The sequence below is a fragment of the Delphinus delphis genome, chromosome 1, assembly GCF_949987515.2.
Source record: "Delphinus delphis chromosome 1, mDelDel1.2, whole genome shotgun sequence".
Classification (NCBI taxonomy): Eukaryota; Metazoa; Chordata; class Mammalia; order Artiodactyla; family Delphinidae; genus Delphinus; species Delphinus delphis.
Genome location: NC_082683.1, coordinates 175,459,966 through 175,477,411, shown reverse-complemented (window position 1 = coordinate 175,477,411; position 17,446 = coordinate 175,459,966). Strand labels below are relative to the sequence as shown.

The following is a 17,446-nucleotide window of genomic DNA, read 5'->3' as shown; positions in this document are numbered from 1 at the left end:
GTTTATGCCCAGTGAACTAAGTGGCTTCTCCAAGCCCTTTTCTGAAAATGATAGGTCCTGACATCATGTAGAGTATGTGGAACAAAAACACTGGGGGCAAAGAATCAAAACAGTTTAGACAGATAACATCTTTGAGACAGTCTGATAATGCTTGTGTTCCAGAACTACAGAGGGAAGGAAGAATGAAATGGGGTCATCGGCATCTTCCTGCAGCTCTGTAAATCTGTCGATGATTGCCAAACTCAGAAAGCCATGTGAAAGGAGAGCGAGTCAGAGTAAGGAGGATCAGAGGATATCTCTGACAGTCGTTTCTGGTAAGGGCATTGGAACATCTGCTCGTCTGAATTCTGGGCAAATGTGTTAAGGAAGGTTTTGTGTGTGGTGATTTGATCTAAACACAGAGAGCAGAAGAAGTCCCTATTAAATATTTGATAAATATTTAATAGGGACTTCCATCAGTGTGCTGACAAAACTGCAGAACGGATTTCCTCTACCAGCTGGGAAAGTGTAATGTATTAAACACAATGTATTAGTGTAGGGTTACCGCACAGAGAATCTTCGGAATATTTGCATACACCATATGTATTCTTTTTTTTTTTTTTACATCTTTATTGGGGTATAATTGCTCTACAACAGTGCGTCAGCCCCCGCCCCACAACAAAGTGAATCAGTCATACATAAACATATGTTCCCATATGTCTTCCCTCTTGCGTCTCCCTCCCTCCCACCCTCCCTATCCCACCCCTCCAGGCTGTCACAAAGCACCGAGCCAATATCCCTGTGCCATGCGGCTGCTTCCCACTAGCTATCTACCTTACTACGTTTGTTAGTGAGTATATGTCCATGACTCTCTCTCGCCCTGTCACAGCTCACCCTACCCCCTCCCCATAACCTCAAGTCTGTTCTCTAGGAGGTCTGTGTCTTTATTCCTGCCTTACCACAAGGTTCTTCATGACATTTTTTTTTTCTTAAATTCCATATATATGTGTTAGCATACGGTATTTGTCTTTTTCTTTCTGACTTACTTCACTCTGTATGACAGACTCTAGGTCTATCCACCTCATTACAAATAGCTCAATTTCGTTTCTTTTTATGGCTGAGTAATATTCCATTGTATATATGTGCCACATCTTCTTTATCCATTCATCCGATGATGGGCACTTAGGTTGTTTCCATCTCCGGGCTATTGTAAATAGAGCTGCAATGAACATTTTGGTATGTGCCTCTTTTTGAATTATGGTTTTCTCAGGGTAGATGCCCAGTAGTGGGATTGCTGGGTCATATGGTAGTTCTATTTGTAGTTTTTTAAGGAACCTCCATACTGTTCTCCATAGTGGCTGTACCAATTCACATTCCCACCAGCAGTGCAAGAGTGTTCCCTTTTCTCCACACCCTCTCCAGCATTTATTGTTTCTAGATTTTTTGATGATGGCCATTCTGACTGATGTGAGATGATATCTCATTGTAGTTTTGATTTGCATTTCTCTAATGGTTAATGATGTTGAGCATTCTTTCATGTGTTTGTTGGCAGTCTGTATATCTTCTTTGGAGAAATGTCTATTTAGGTCTTCTGCCCATTTTTGGATTGGGTTGTTTGTTTTTTTGTTATTGAGCTGCATGAGCTGCTTGTAAATTTTGGAGATTAATCCTTTGTCGGTTGCTTCATTTGCAAATATTTTCTCCCATTCTGAGGGTTGTCTTTTGATCTTGTTTATGGTTTCCTTTGCTGTGCAAAAGCTTTGAAGTTTCATTAGGTCCCATTTGTTTATTTTTGTTTTTATTTCCATTTTCCTAGGAGGTGGGTCAGAAAGGATCTTGCTGTGATTTATGTCATAGAGTGTTCTGCCTATGTTTTCCTCTAAGAGTTTGATAGTTTCTGGCCTTACATTTAGGTCTTTAATCCATTTTGAGTTTATTTTTGTGTATGGTGTTAGGGAGTGATCTAATCTCATACTTTTACATGTACCTGTCCAGTTTTCCCAGCACCACTTATTGAAGAGGCTGTCCTTTCTCCACTGTATATTCCTGCCACCTTTATCAAAGATAAGGTGTCCATATGTGTGTGGGTTTATCTCTGGGCTTTCTATCCTGTTCCATTGATCTATCTTTCTGTTTTTGTGCCAGTACCATACCGTCTTGATAACTGTAGCTTTGTAGTATAGTCTGAAGTCAGGGAGCCTGATTCCTCCATTTCTTTTTTTCGTTCTCAAGATTGCTTTGGCTATTCGGGGTCTTTTGTGTTTCCATACACATTGCAAAATTTTTTGTTCTAGTTCTGTGAAAAATGCCAGTGGTAGTTTGATAGGGATTGCATTGAATCTGTAGATTGCTTTGGGTAGTAGAGTCATTTTCACAATGTTGATTCTTGCAATCCAAGAACATGGTATATCTCTCCATCTATTTGTATCATCTTTAATTTCTTTCATCAGTGTCTTATAATTTTCTGCATACAGGTCTTTTGTCTCCTTAGGTAGGTTTATTCCTAGATATTTTATTCTTTTTGTTGCAGTGGTAAATGGGAGTGTTTTCTTGATTTCACTTTCAGATTTTTCATCATTAGTATATAGGAATGCCAGAGATTTCTGTGCATTAATTTTGTATCCTGCTACTTTACCAAAATCACTGATTAGCTCTAGTAGTTTTCTGGTAGCATCTTTAGGATTCTCTATGTATAGTATCATGTCATCTGCAAACAGTGACAGCTTTACTTCTTCTTTTCTGATTTGGATTCCTTTTATTTCCTTTTCTTCTCTGATTGCTGTGGCTAAAACTTCCAAAACTATGTTGAATAAGAGTGGTGAGAGTGGGCAACCTTGTCTTGTTCCTGATCTTAGTGGAAATGCTTTCCGTTTTTCACCATTGAGAATGATGTTTGCTGTGGGCTTGTCATATATGGCCTTTATTATGTTGAGGAAAGTTCCCTCTGTGCCTACTTTCTGCAGGGTTTTTATCATAAATGGGTGTTGAATTTTGTCAAAAGCTTTCTCTGCATCTATTGAGATGATCATATGGTTTTTCTCCTTCAATTTGTTAATATGGTTTATCACATTGATAGATTTGCGTATATTGAAGAATCCTTGCATTCCTGGAATAAACCCCACTTGATCATGGTTTATGGTCCTTTTAATGTGCTGTTGGATTATGTTTGCTAGTAGTTTTTTGAGGATTTTTGCATCTATGTTCATCAGTGATATTGGCCTGTAGTTTTCTTTCTTTGTGACATCCTTGTCTGGTTTTGGTATCAAGGTGATGGTGGCCTCGTAGAATGAGTTTGGGAGTGTTCCTCCCTCTGCTATATTTTGGAAGAGTTTGAGAAGGATAGGTGTTAGCTCTTCTCTAAATGTTTGATAGAATTCGCCTGTGAAGCCATCTGGTCCTGGGCTTTTCTTTGTTGGAAGATTTTTAATCAGTTTCAATTTCAGTGCTTGTGATTGGTCTGTTCATATTTTCTATTTCTTACTGATTCAGTCTTGGCAGGTTGTGCATTTCTAAGAATTTGTCCATTTCTTCCAGATTGTCCATTTTATTGGCATAGAGTTGCTTGTAGTAATCTCTCATGATCTCTTTTCTTTCTGCAGTGTCAGTTGCTACCTCTCCTTTTTCATTTCTAATTCTATTGATTTGAGTCTTCTCCCTTTTTTTCTTGATGAGTATGGCTAGTGGTTTATCTATTTTGTTTATCTTCTCAAAGAAACAGCTTTTAGTTTTATTGATCTTTGCTGTTGTTTCCTTCATTTCTTTTTCATTTATTTCTGATCTGATTTTTATGATTTCTTTCCTTCTGCTGGCTTTGGGGTTTTTTTGTTCTTCTTTCTCTAATTGCTTGAGGTGCAAGGTTAGGTTGTTTATTCGAGATGTTTCCTGCTTCTTAAGGTGGGCTTGTATTGCTATAAACTTTCTCCTTAGAACTGCTTTTGCTGCATCCCATAGGTTTTAGGTCATTGTGTCTCCATTGTCATTTGTTTCTAGGTATTTTTTGATTTCCTCTTTGATTTCTTCAGTGATCACTTCATTATTAAGTAGTGTATTGTTCATATGTATTCTTTGTCTATTCTAGTGGTTAGCTGGATGACTCATTTTCAGGCTAATATTCAAGCTAGGCTCTATCTAGTGCTGGAGAGAAGTGGATTTGAATCTCAGCAGTCACTTGCTAGCTGAGGAATCTTGGGCAAGTCACTTAGCTTCTGTAAGCTGTCAGAAAAAGACAACAATGGGTTGGGCATGGAGTACGAGAGGAAAACAGGCATCAAGGATGGTGCCATATTTTGGGATGGAGCAGTTGGAAGCATAGAGTTTCCATCAGTAGGGATGAGGGTTTGCGGGGAGGGAAAAAGGGTTTGGAAGTGATGCTCGTTGTTAGTCGTACTAGATTTGAGACACCTTGTAGACATACAGGTGAAGATGTTGAGTAGGAAGTTGGATATAAAAGTCTGGAAAGAGGCTTGGGAGGGAGATAAATATCTGGGAGTTGACAGCATGTGGCTAGTGTTCAAAAATGTCACTAAGGGAGTGAGTAAAGATAAGGAGATGTTCTCGAGGCTAAGAGGTCGGAGAGAAGAGGAGGAATGCATGAAGGAACTTGAGAAAATCTGGCTATGAAGGAGGAGGAAGCCAAGAGAGTTTGTGTCCTGGAAGCCAAGGGAAATTAAATATTCCAAGGAGGAGAGAGTCATCACTTGTGTTAAGTAACGTGAGGACTGAGAGATGCCAGGTGGATTAAACTACTGGGTTATTGGCGATGTTGAGTAGAATTGTTTTTAGAGGAGTGGTGGGGATGAAGTTAGTAACGGATTTAAGACAGAAAGAGAGATAAGAGGTGGGAAAATGAGATGACGGATATAGACAGAGTTTTCAGGAGTTTGCTGCAAAGAGGAGCAAAGAATTAGGACCGTACGTGGCAGAAAGAGTGGGGATCAAAATCCTTGTTTGTAGGCAGTGAAAAATAACAGTGTTGGTGTGTGATGTGAAAGACCCAGAGATCCAGTATGAAAGGAAGGGTTGCTGATCACGGAGAGAGGAGAAATGCTGGGCCCAGTCCCCAGGCAGCTGCAGGAGAGGGGATCTCGGTTACCTCTGCCGGGAGTGCAGACATTTCTAGATGGTAACTGGTGAGAAGGAAGGACGTGTGGGCACAGACACAGGTGGGTTGTTCTGAAGCAGCAAGCAAGGTTGCTGGCCGAGAGCGAGTCTAGGAAGGAGTGTTAGAAGTGTGGGGAGAGGGGGCAGTTCTGAAATAGTATCCAGGAGAGAAGGAGGTGCAGTGTCGTGGGTGATCAGCTCCAGAGGCCCATCCAGGAGTGGTTAGAACACACAGGAGGTTAGTTCTTTTCTTTTGTATAAACATTTCAGCCTTCTGGATCATCTAAAGGGTTTCAAAACAGTTACATTCTCACAAGACTGAACTTCTATCAACCTTAACTGTCACTGCAGGGTTTGTCTGTGCTATAACTGGAAGTATTTGTTGAACTCACACATTGCATCAGCACCATGCTGAAGGGCTGAAGAAAGAATTTAAAATTTATGTAAACCATATCTATTTGGTTATGAATAGAACTTCAAAAACCAACTTCTTGAATCTCTTCTCCCCGACCTCCCCACCTCCGCACCGCCACGCCCGTCTGGTTCCTTTCTGCGTCTCCTCCATTGCAGTAAACGTCACCACCATCCATTCACTTGCTTTTAGCCCAAAGTCTTGTCAACACACATCCAAAATAGTTCTCAAGAACTGTTGACTCCCTTTCTTCTCCGCTTGTGTCACTGTAACTCACGCCATCCTCCCTCCTTACTTAGATGATTAGAACAAGCTGCTCACTCATCTCTCTGCTTCTGCCTGTGGCTGCTGCTTGTGCCTCTGCTGAGTCCACAAGTAAGCCAGCCTGGTCAGCGTCACCCTGTTGAAACCCTCCAGGGGTCTCCCATTGTGCTTAGAAGAAAACCTGTACTCGCCCGCATGGCTGTGTCTGAGCTTGCCTTTCTGCCTAACTTCAGCCTCTTCCACTCATACCCTTGCCCACTGGATTTCAGTCATCTGGGCCACCTTTTCTTTCTTTACAGTGCTCTGCGAAAGTTAAGGGCTTTCCTGTCTCAAGGCCTTTGTCATTTGTTATTTCCTCTGCCCGAATCCTAATCTCTCAACTCTATGTAGCTGGTTTCTGCTAACTGCCTTCTAAAGACTTTTTTACGCTCTGATGCCATCTCCTCAGAGAGGCCTTTCCTGGCCATTCTACTCAAAGTACCCTCTTCTTGTGTCAGAGATACTCGCTATCATATTATCCAGATTTCCCTCACAGCGTGTAACGGACTCTGAGTCTATCTTGTTTAAAGTTTTATTCTCTGTCCCTTCCTGCTCCTACTAGAAATAAGCTCCTTGAGCACAGGAATTTTGTCTGTCTCATTCCCTGTTTGTGCAGCTTCTGACAGAGTGCCAGGTGTATGGGGGTCGCCCAGGAAACGATAGGAAGTACTGATAAAAAAATGGAAGACAGGGGCTCCCCTGGTGGTTGAGGGTCCGCCTGCCGATGCAGGGGACGCGGGTTCGTGCCCCGGTCTGGGAAGATCCCACATGCCGCAGAGCGGCTGGGCCCGTGAGCCATGGCCACTGAGCCTGCGCGTCCGGAGCCTGTGCTCCGCAACAGGAGAGGCCACAACAGTGAGAGGCCCGCGTACCGTAAAAAAAAAAAAAAAAAGAAAAAAGAAAAAGGAAGCCAGAACATGAATATTTTCCTCCCTTTTAAATTTAATACTTACCTGTCAAGAAGCTATCTTGCTGAGTTGTGTGTAAGTAAGTGGTGGATGAGTTAGTTGTACTGCATATCATGGAGTTAAGAGCGTGTGCTCTGGAGCCATACTTGCTGCATGAAAATGAATATGCAACTTTGGGCAAGTTACTTAACCTCTCTGAGTCTAATTTTCCTCTCTGTAGAGCAGGGCTAATAATAATAATATATATCTATAGCACTTTCCTGAGGATTGAATGAGTTAACTTGAGCATACTGTATGGCATAGTAGGGACTCAGTAAATATTATCTAATATTTATGTTTAATTCATACATGACTCATACCATTTCCTATCCGTAGAATCAATAGCTGAGGAAATAAAAATAATTTAAATAGCTTTTAATGATACTTTGAATATGCCATATGTTAGGAAATAAGCTGTTTTAAATGATCTTAAAAGTTCCTGTTGGATAAGACTGATTGATATATATATATATATATATATATTTTTTTTTTTTTTTTTTTTTTTTTTTTGCGGTACGCAGGCCTCTCACTGTTGTGGCCTCTGCCGTTGTGGAGCACAGGCTCAGTGGCCGTGGCTCACGGGCACAGCCGCTCCGCAGCATGTGGGATCCTCCCGGACTGGGGCATGAACCCGTGTCCTCTGCATCGGCAGGCGGACTCCCAACCACTGCGCCACCAGAGAAGGCCAAGACTGATATATTTATGCAAAAAGATCATTTGCTCTCTGGCTGCAACTTCAAGAGTGGTTCAGTGTATTTGCTGAAAATTGTGATGGTGTCTGGCAGTGTGCCACAAAACCAGTTCGTGAAATTAAACTGACGATTAGGAAAACCATGTTGAAAATATTGTTAAAGCATCCAGTGTGGAAGTTGTTCTATAAAGACACTTCTTGCTCCAAGGAGAGTGCTTAAGAGTAGCAGCTATCCTATAAACTGATATGGCTTAAAATGTTTGCACTCCATGAAGAAATAGCTGCATATTTCTCCTTAAATCTTGTTCTGTTATGTGTAAGTTTTTGTTTAAGCTTTGCTGCGGGAATGAGGACTTGTTTTCTTACGAAAAAAAGTCATTAATAGTGCTCATCAGAATGTGATGGGAAACCTCTATATTAAAGCCTAAAACAAAACAATCTTTAGCATTCAACACAAAATTGCTTTCACGGTGCTAGTTCCCAATCTCAAAATAAAGGGAAGAAGCTTTGTCACCAGGGTAGCCTTCTACTTAGATTTCATTCTCTTTCTCTTTTGGACAAAGGAATGAGAATACAAGGAGAAAGGCCCAGAGAATCATTTAGACACAAACCTTTGGGGAAAGGGGTTTTCCATTAAGAGTAAGCTTAGAAAGTCAATGCCTGCTTTCTGAAAAGGCAAAAATGGTTCCTGGTGCCCTGCCCAGTATTCAGAGTCTGGCATCAGCACTGCAACAGAGCAGCCTCAAATCCCAAGGGTACTACAGGGGTCAGGCCAGGCTCTGCTTGGCTGAATAGGTACTGGAGCGGGTTGGAGCAATATGCGTTACCAGGGCCAGGAGAAAAGAGGCAGGAAGGAAATGACAGCTCTGCAGAGATTTCCAAACAATTGGAAATAACCAAAATGCTCTTAACCTTTGTTTCTTAAATTCAGTGGTGGCTGGCGTTATTATTTTTTTGCAAAGAAAATTTTTATTGTACAGAAAATAGCTCTTCACGTGGTTACATAAATTCTGCAGCCATGAGATGAAGGCAGCATTATTATCACTAGTTTACATATGTGACAGCTGAGACCCAGGTTAATTTTGGGAAGATCTAGCTGCTCTATTTGAACATATTCTTACAGTGGGGTAATGAACATATGGTAAAAAATTCAAATCTTAAGTGTATGCCTTGTAACCTGTTATAGATGTAACTTAAATATTGTAACTACAACCAAGATCAAGAGACAGAAAATGCCCATCACCTTAGAATCAATAAAAACTGAGTTCATTTGTCACAGGGCATCTGCAAGGAAAAATTAATCGTTTATTTAATAATTGTCTTTAACAATTATTTTTGTGCACATCTTTCATTGTGTTATACACTAACAGAGTTTATGCAATAAACTTTGCAAGCCAGGTTAATAGCACAGATGGAGAAAGTGATCAAGCTTGAAACTCTCTTTTGTTCTCTTCCCCTTAGCCCTTAAGTGGTTTATGGCAGGGGTCCCCAAAGGTCTGCTGCCTGTTAGGAACCTGGCTGCTTCACAGCAGGAGGTGAGCGTCAGGCAAGCCAGTGAAGCTTCATCTGCCACTTCCCATCGCTGGCATTACCGCCTGAGCAATCTGTGAACAATTTCTCCACCTCCAGGGAAAAAATTGTCTTACACGAAACCGGTCCCTGGTGCCGCAGAGGTTGGGGACTCTGGTTATGGCATATTTGGAAGAAGTTGAAGTAGAATGTGGTGCTGGATGGGCAGGGGATGGAAAGTTATTGAAGATATTCATTGAGCTGCTTTTTTTAGATAAAGTTTTTTTTTTTTCAATCAGTTAAAGATTTTGAGAGAACCAATTTGATGCATATGAGTGCATTTCAAGTTGTACCTTTGTATGTTATGACCAGAAATCTGAGCATATTGAAATTTTGAGAACAGAGAAAAATGAGTGGTCCTAATTTGTTCAAGGAAGTACAGGTATTTAAGCTAAAATTGAGTGTGTGGATAGACCAGATGCTAAAAGCTGATTTTTCCTCCATTGCTTGAATGTTCTGACTCAAATAAATGATAGGTTTTGGAGAATTTCAGAGCTTTCCAGTGGAAACAGAATCGCAGTTTTAGAGATGAGTCACGGGGTTTGAGTATCAATTATGCTCAAGTTTTTGCAGATATATTTCTTGAGCTAACCTTAGAAGTTGGGGCTTCCCTGTTGGCGCAGTTGTTGAGTCTGCCTGCCAATGCAGGGGACGCGGGTTCGTGCCCCGGTCCGGGAGGATCCCACATGCCGCGGAGCGGCTGGGCCCGTGAGCCATGGCCGCTGAGCCTGCGCGTCCGGAGCCTGTGCTCCGCAACGGGAGAGGCCACAACAGTGAGAGGCCCGCGTACCGGGGAAAAAAAAAAAAAAAAAAAAAAAACCTTAGAAGTTGTTTGAGTTACCAAGTACCCATCCTTCAAGAGATGGGACAAAGTGAATCTTTGAATTCCTGGAATTTTAAACTTTTGAACCGAGTGTAGACCTAAGTCCAATGGCTTACATAATCTCTTTCATGGAATTTCTAAAATCAAGTGAAAGCTAATAATGACTGATGGAAACCTTGAGTTATAGACAAGATATTCTCTAATAGAACTCAGTTTTTTCTACCTTCCCAATCTGCTCCCAGGTCTCAAAATATTTTAGTCTGTTCGTATTTTCATTGAACTTGATCAGTATAAACAGTATTGGTCTTATAACTGAGTACTTTTGTATGCATACATTTAATTAAACTTTTGGAACCACTTTTGCATTATTTCCAGAAATTGGAAATGTACAAAAGGCTCCCCTGTCAAAAGATTTTTGAATGTATAGCTTGCTGTAGCAAACATTCATTTGACTGCAGGGAAGAACAGAGTTGTTTTTTGTTTTTGTTTTTGGATAAATTTGCTTTATAAATTCAGTGCAGTTTGTCAGCAAGCATTATACACTTCTTTGTCTTTTAGCAACCAGTGTATGTTTTTCTAATTAAGAAATGCCCCTGATAAGCTTCTAGGAGGGATCTGCATTTGAGGAACCTTCAGGCAAGTATACCTGTGTTTGTGATTGAAACATGAGTATAATGCTCTGGGTTGGGGGAAAACATCCTGTAAGCTGTAACTTGAATATGAATTTTGCGTAGCATAAAGGCAGTGTGAAATTGGAGCAAAGCTAGATCAGGAACCTGAGAAAAGAATCACTCACTTCAGCAGCTGTGGCCAGTGACCAGGGAAAGATAATTCTCTGAAAGAACAGTAAATAATGCATAGCTCAATTTCAAGGTAACAGTGAGCATGAGTGAGTTTAGAGGTGAATTGTTCATTCTACTCAAGCACAATGGAATAGCGCCTTCTGAAATGGAGTTTGTTTCTTAATTAATTAATTAATTAGTTTTCTGTACTTGAAGACCCTCACCAATGAATATTATATTTACTACAGTAAAATAAAACTTCTCTGATATATTTTGAGGATTTTTTTTCTGTTTAGACTTAAAAAATTTTTAAAGGTAATTATATACGAATCCTAGGATGAGTAAGTTGGTCACTATTGAGTCTTTTTAAACTTTACTCCATTTCCTTGAGCAGTTTATTTAAATGTTATAATCCTGCATTTCATTAAATGTTATAATCCTATGCTCATTCACTCGTTCATTCATTCATGTTTACCGCATACTTAACTCTTTGCCACAACCTGTGACACGTGCTAGAATTGCAATGATAAACCAGGTTAAATGTTATCCTTGCAGTTAGCGAATTGGAGGTTTGGTGTGCTTGTGTTTAACCTGTGCTCTGAGAAATCCTGAAGGTTTCAGGGGATGCCTCAGGGCCACCAGTAGAGGCGAGGGGGATGGGAGGAGAGGGGCCAGAAGTTCCTGACTCATCTTTTTTCCACACTTGCTCTTTCTCTGTTTTACCCTTTGATCTTAAAAGATTTCAGTTGCATAAAAGATCTGGATGCTAAACCAGTTTAAAATTCCCAATCCAGTTAGCCTAACTGCTCTCAACAAGTCCTCCTTTTCCAGTCTCTTCAAGTTTTCACTTATTTGCTCAATGAACGTTAGACATCAGGGATTATGCTGAATGTCACAATGGATTATAAAATATAGTTGTTGCACTCAAGAAGTTTTCGATCTAGTAATATTTTATTTTACTCAGCTCTTTTAAGATTAGAGCTGTTGAGGTGACCTCCACCAGGTTACAGCTATTCTGCAAAGCCTCTTCCAAAATTCCTCTTGCAGTTCAAGGACACACTTGTGGGCTGGTGGAGGGGCAGTCAGGAGCAGTAGTTGCTGTGGCCTCAGGAGAGGACGGACCGCTTACCCTGCCCATGGGTGGGGCTTAACCTTTGTTCATAGTACTGCATGTTCACACACAAGCCATGCCGGGAATTTCCTGAGATTTTGGCCATCCAGATGAAGAAGAACTTAAATAACTTTCCAGGGATAAGCAGTGCCTTTTCTATTAATCACAACTGCTCTCCTTTCCCACGATTGACAGCAGCAGGTCATCATGTCACTAGGTAGCCAGGCAGAGAACTGCAGCCCCGAATTAGCTCACGTAGTGCTTTATTTGCTGCTCTTGGCTGCTTAGTAAATGGCTGTGGAACTGAACTGAATAGGAACAGAGGTCCTTCCCATACAGACCATTAAGCTATGTATACAGAGGTGCCTGGATTCGAGGAATTGGTGATGACCCTTTACCTAGTGCTCAGTTGGCGGGTAGGGTTATGGTTCCTTTATCCTCAGGCAGTGCTGACCTGACCGGTAGGATGACTGGGTTGTCTGAATGATTTGATTCAAGGGGATTCTGTTAGAAAGCATCTCTCCCCTAGTACCCTCCTGGCTTTTAGAGTCAGCACTTAAATTCTTTCACTAATGGTTAAAGCAGTTCATCTGAAAACATATCTATTAAAATACGGATCCCTCAGTCCCCATGCCCTCCCAAGGTGTATTGATAACTTATGTTATCATCACTCATTTGAATCTTGTGAGTATTATTTAATTCATCAGATTGACTTCAGTTAATTTACAGAGAATTTGATAACTAGGACTGATTGAAAGAAAGGCAGAAATGTGCTTCCTGAACACAAGGCTCTCTGCATTAAAGATCTAAGATACCGTAAAATGTAGCCTTGTTCTTTCAGGAGGCTGATGCGTGGAATTGGAGGTATTAAAAAACACCCCAACCCCAAACTGTTTCCTCCACGGTTTTGTTTCTTGCCATTTCTAACTTTCAGTGTTATAATTCCCAGCTGCAAGACTGGGCACTGGAGCTGAAAGCTGTTTTCATTGGTAAAAGAGGATAAGTGCTTTCCTATATCTATATTTAGATATACCTTATATAAATTTTTAGATTTGGTCCTGAGCCATATCTATACTGACGGAAAAGAAAATAATGAATCCAGGTCAGAGAGGATCCATGATTCTGTACATCTACTACTGAACTTTTATTTTAGAATAATAGAGGAATTTCTACCAAGACCCAAAATTACTCATTTATCTCATTATGATGTCTGAAGAAGGACATATATGCCATACTTTAATATTTATTGTTAATCACAATTAAAAAGAATATATTTTAAAATCTGAAATGCTATACATGGAAGCTTGTATTAGGTTTTGGATTTGAAATTTTTAAGAGTTCTGGAATTTTAAAACTAAAAACTTCCATTAGTTTATTTTTTAAAATATTTCAAAAGATATAAACTATACATTGGAATCTTTGGTATACCCTAAAATCACTTTGAGTGAAGTATTATGAAATTTAATTTGGTCTGCTTATCTAATTAATGATATCTGATGATAGCTGGCTTGTGTTCAGAGTGATGTAAGGCTGAAGACATTTTTTTCAAGACTAGGCACACAGTTGACTCACTAAGTAATTTCTTTTTACCATTGTGTTATTCTCCTCTACTTAGAGACCTCAGTAGGCCAGGCATGTTTAGTTTCTTAGTTTCTTAGGTAAAAGTAGGGTAACTATCATATTTTCCATTGAAAGTCAAAGAGCCCTGTACATTTATCTGAAATGGAATGAGACACAGCAGAGACATGACTGTGATTTATGGTTTAGAAAATCTAAAAACGCTTCTAAACAGGTCAGTTATTCTAATTACCATTGTGGACTTTATTTTTGGAAGTTTGTTGTCAAAGGGTAAATTTCATAAATTTACGTGAATACTTTTGATAAATATGCAAAGTCAGCAACCTCTAATTACTCCCTGTTACGATAAAGTACAGATTATTTTGCCTTTTATTCAAAGTTCCTCATAATGTGGCCTCTGCTTTCTTTTCCGGTATTACATCCTAGTAAACTTCAGTGCACACCTTCACTCTAGTTGCACTGGTCCAGCACACGTAACACGTTTGTCCTTCCTCTGTTGCTCTGTGCCCCCAGACTGTGACAGTATCCCGTCATCTCTGCCCACTCATATCCTAAGCATCTTTCAAGTTCCTGCTGAAGTCTTCCCTCATGTCTGAAGTTCTCTTTGAACTGCTCTGTTCCAGTGTACCTCTACTCCATTTCGAAGTTCTTACGACCTTGTCTACATTAGTGCCCACTAAGTGCCAAGCATTGTGCTAAGAGCTTTTTCTTATTTAATCCTCGAACTCCATGGGAAAGGTGCTCTTCTTATCCTCATTTTGCAGGTGAGGAAGCATCTCAGAGAATTTAAATGAAAGCCACCAGCTAAAATTGGTGAAGCCCGGATTCAAATACATATTCTTACCTACTAAATAATGTTATGTTACACTAATAATTAACCTTTCATCCATTTTAATCTCTCCCCCACCCCTGACTGTAAATTATTTTGGAATTTTTCAGTGTTGCAGTAATATTTTCAACCTCTCTGACGCTGCCCTTCTCCTGCACGTGGTTCCTAGCATAATGATCTACATTTGGTTGAATCTCAATAAATACTTTTTCATTAATGAAAGAAAAACATATATTAATGTACTTTTACCATAGATTTATATCTTGTTTCCTTACCTCTGTAATAAAAAATGATTTATTAAGATACCTCAGTGATATGAGATATTCAGTGTATAAGTGCCTTAGAAATGTTACTGAATTTTTAACCCCAGGAACATTGAGGTATTCTCAACTCCGGGGCACTTTATTGATATAGTCATATGATAGACTTTGAGTGTATACAACAAACCTTGGGCAAAATTTTGTTTACATTGTCATATGCCAACCAGTGTTTGTTGAAAAAAAAAAAAAAGAAACTATTTCCATGGAGAAGAACTAGGAATCAGCACAAGGGGAAGAAATGTCCATGGAGTCCTCACTACCTTGAATATTTTTCTCAGTCTCTGTGGTTATGATTTCATGACTTTAGTGTTGAGACAGGGGAGGGGTGAGTGAGTGGGCAAAGCTGAAGGTGAAGAGAAAGAAGAAATGGACATTAAAGATGTCTATATACTATAAGTTTACTGTGTTTTTTCATTAAAAGGTCTCAGTTTTTCTCTAGTAGAAAAAGAAAATTGAATAAATGAATGAATGAGAACTAAATCTACAGCAGGGCCTTGCTGCCAAAGATATTAAAAATGGGATAATGTCTGTGCATGTAACTGTTTTTAGTGTCCATTGCTAAATAAAACCTTGATACCATGCTTATATCATCCCTTTAAAACCTACTAGGAACAAAATGTAGGAACAAAATGTATTCATCTGAAAGTTAAGATGGTTATAGCTATGATATCACTGAAATACTCTATAACAGCATGTCAGCATATCATCACATGTGATTAATCTTATTTCCCCAGAGGACAGTGTGGCTTCTTGAGTTCCAGGGTAACTATCAACAAAAAGGTGTGTGTAAACAATAGCACGTAGCATTACCTTGGCAGATAGAATAATCTTCCCTTATGGGTCTGATTTCTAAACAATTTTACTTTGAGGCTCTGTTATAAATTGGGTGGGTGGGGAGAACTTTTTGCCAAGATACATTTCCAAATTGAATGAATGTGTTAGGCTATTTAGAAGGTCTAGGGGAGGGGTGGGGAGAATCAGTTTCTAAAAGCTATCATGAAAATAAATAGATATGAAAGCTACCATTGCAAGGCTTATCATGCACACACAAACATGCTTAGTGTCTTAATTTCAGCTCCAGAGTTAAAACATTAAAGTCTCTTAAAAGATTCTCATATAACAATTTGTGTTGAAAATGCTTTCTGGCTAGTAATACATTATTTGTGGATGCAACATTAATTCATACATGGACTACTAACTCTACTCAAATGCCAGAGATTTCTGTTGGATTACTTCTAGATCGTACACATTGTTGTCAGTAATTTTAGAGGTAAAAGCTAGCTTGTCATCTGGCTAGATACGAGTTAAATTGATAAACCCATGGTAGTGAAGGAAATCATATACTCGAAGAAACAAGGTGTAGGTCTCATTTATATTCACTAGGAATGGTTAAGCTCAGAACCTCATCTCTGGTTCCTATTCTTAATCCTCTCTGTTTGCACCACCAGATAGAACATCTTCATTGTTAGTCCTTCTGCTGGGATCACTAGAAACTTCTTCATTGAGGATACTAGAGTGAAACCTTACTTGATTATGGGAATGCCACCTGCCTTCCCTTGGAAAGACATTAGAATAAAGCAAAAATTCATAATTCATAAATAAAATGAAATTGGATATGTATTCTTATTCAAATGCTTTCCTCTCTTAAATAATATTTAAAACTAATGTTTTCTTAGATATCTATTCAAACTGCTTTTTAAAAAGGAGGGTCCAAATAAGTTCAATGAATTCTATTTTTATTTTCACTGAAAAGGCCCACTGTAAATAGAAATTGTATGTGATTGTGATTAGCTATTTCTTAATTCATGTAGAAGAAAAACATTTCAATTACCAATACATATATACTCGATTTTTTGAACTTGAGTCATATACATAAGAATTAAATTCATAATTATCTGCCATTATTCTTGTTTTTTTTTTTTTGTTTTTGTTTTTGTTTTTTTTGGGGTACGCGGGCCTCTCACTGCTGTGGCCTCTCCTGTTGCGGAGCACAGGCTCCGGACGCACAGGCTCAGCGGCCACAGCTCACGGGCCCAGCCGCTCCACGGCATGTGGGATCCTCCCGGACCGGGTCACGAACCCATGTCCCCTGCATCGGCAGGCGGACTCTCAACCACTGCGCCACCAGGGAAGCCCAATTATATATTTTTAAGTATATTTTTATCATGAAAAAGGGAGAAAAGTCACTATATCCCATCTGAATGGCTAAAAGGAAAGAGCTAAACAGTATCAAATGTTGGCAAGGATGTGGAACAACCAGGACTGTAATATGTTCCTGGTGGGAATTATTATTTCCACAGTCATTTTGGAAGGAAAATAGCTTGGCAGTATAATCAGAAGCTGAACGTATGCATATATTCAATTCCATTCCTAGGTATATGCTGAACAGAAGTTTATGTATATTTTTACCAACAGATCTGTATATAAATGTTCATAATAGCACTATTTTTAATAGCCCCAAACTGATAATAACTTAAATCAATAACAAAATAAGTTGTAGTATCATCACACAGTGGAATACTGTATAGCAGTGAAAATAAATGGACGATCGCCAGGAAAGTCATGCAGAAACCTCATAAATATAATGTTAAGGGAAAGAAACCAGAGTCAAAGAGTATATACTATGTGATTCCAGTATGTAAAGTTGAAAAAGCAAACAACATTCATCTATGGTGTTGGAAGCTAGGGTGGTGGTTACCCTTGAGTGACTGCAAGGGGGCACTTCCAGAGTTGCAGTGATGTTCTGATTCTTCGCCAGGTGCTAGTTTCATGGGGTTGCTTATCTTGTGAAATGTCATCGAGTGGTATGCTTACGATGGCGCACTAGCTAATACTTGCTGTTCTGATTGCGAGCTAATACCTGGGCAGGGAACGGCTAAGTCTAGGTGAGAGTGCTTGCGGTTCTGATTGCTAGCTAATACTTATTTCTGTCCACTGAATAGCCCGAGGGGACATGAGTCCTGTTCTTGCTTTGTTTACAGACCTTCAGGGGCAATAAGCAT

General features: G+C 39.6%; 1 long non-coding RNA gene across 1 annotated transcript in view; it reads left to right on the top strand.

Moving 5' to 3' along the window:
• The first annotated feature begins 210 nt into the window (after positions 1-210).
• Positions 211-17,446, top strand: part of LOC132424951 (uncharacterized) — a 71,420-nt gene continuing 54,184 nt past the window's right edge. The window contains exon 1 of the long non-coding RNA XR_009519311.1: positions 211-314. This is a non-coding gene — a long non-coding RNA (uncharacterized lncRNA). The remainder of the gene's footprint in view (positions 315-17,446) is intronic.